The sequence below is a fragment of the Tupaia chinensis genome, unplaced genomic scaffold (assembly GCF_000334495.1).
Source record: "Tupaia chinensis unplaced genomic scaffold, TupChi_1.0 Scaffold144887_1, whole genome shotgun sequence".
Lineage (NCBI taxonomy): Eukaryota > Metazoa > Chordata > Mammalia > Scandentia > Tupaiidae > Tupaia > Tupaia belangeri.
The window spans coordinates 1-966 of record NW_006204746.1 but is presented as its reverse complement, the minus strand read 5'-3'; positions in this window follow the sequence as shown (position 1 = coordinate 966).

The window sequence follows — 966 nt, the reverse complement described above, 5'->3', positions numbered from 1 at the left end:
GTTGTGACAGCGTTTCCAACAAAACTTTGTCATTTGATTAAGAACTTTCTTCTGTCTCATTTATTACTTCAGTTTTGTTTCCTTTCACATAATTTATTTAAAATAATCTTATTTAGATAAAATTCTCTTTATTCAATAATGAGTTAAAGTAAAAATTCAAAGAAAGGAAGAATTCAAATAAACTACATAAACAATAAATGTATGTAATTAGTTGACAAAAATGCAAACACAGTACTTAACTCAATATAATAGAAGCAGTTGGTTACAACATATCTATTGCAATGGCAGTAATGCATTATGCATGTTTAGCAGCAACAAAGAATGAATCAACAAACTTAATTATAATGGCAAAGGAGTTCAACATTTTTAAAGTAATCATGAAAATTAAATTTATTTAAGAATTATTTACTTATTTACTTACTATTGTTATTATTATTATTATTATTTAACCTAAGAGAGACAGAGAGAGAGAGAGAGAAAGGGAAGGTGAGAAAGCAAGCCACCAGGTGTGAGACTTGAATCATGATCAGCCATGTGGAGCTGGCTAACACCTCTAGAGAACATGCCACCTGCCAGGCCCATAAACAAATATTTCTATTTTTTCTCCATTCAGTAAATTCATGCCTCTGAACTTTAATTTTTTCACACGATATATCTGGAAACAAAAATAAATTCTAAGGCATAGTGTATCTGTATTGCCATATGTTTGTATGTTTATCTCTGACAGATTTTCTTCTTTCTTCTTTTCCACTATACTTATATAGATCTTTTTATTTTATTTGAGTAGGACTTCCAAAAATAATTAGCAGATTTTCTGACAATCATAGTTACTCCAAACTCCATTGAAGCATCTGCTTTTGTGGACTCTTTCACTTTGATGCTTGTCTATATGCTATCCTTTGACTCTACATTCTTCATGCCTCGTTTTTCTCCTTCAGTTTATTAGTCTTGATTTTCTCCTATCTT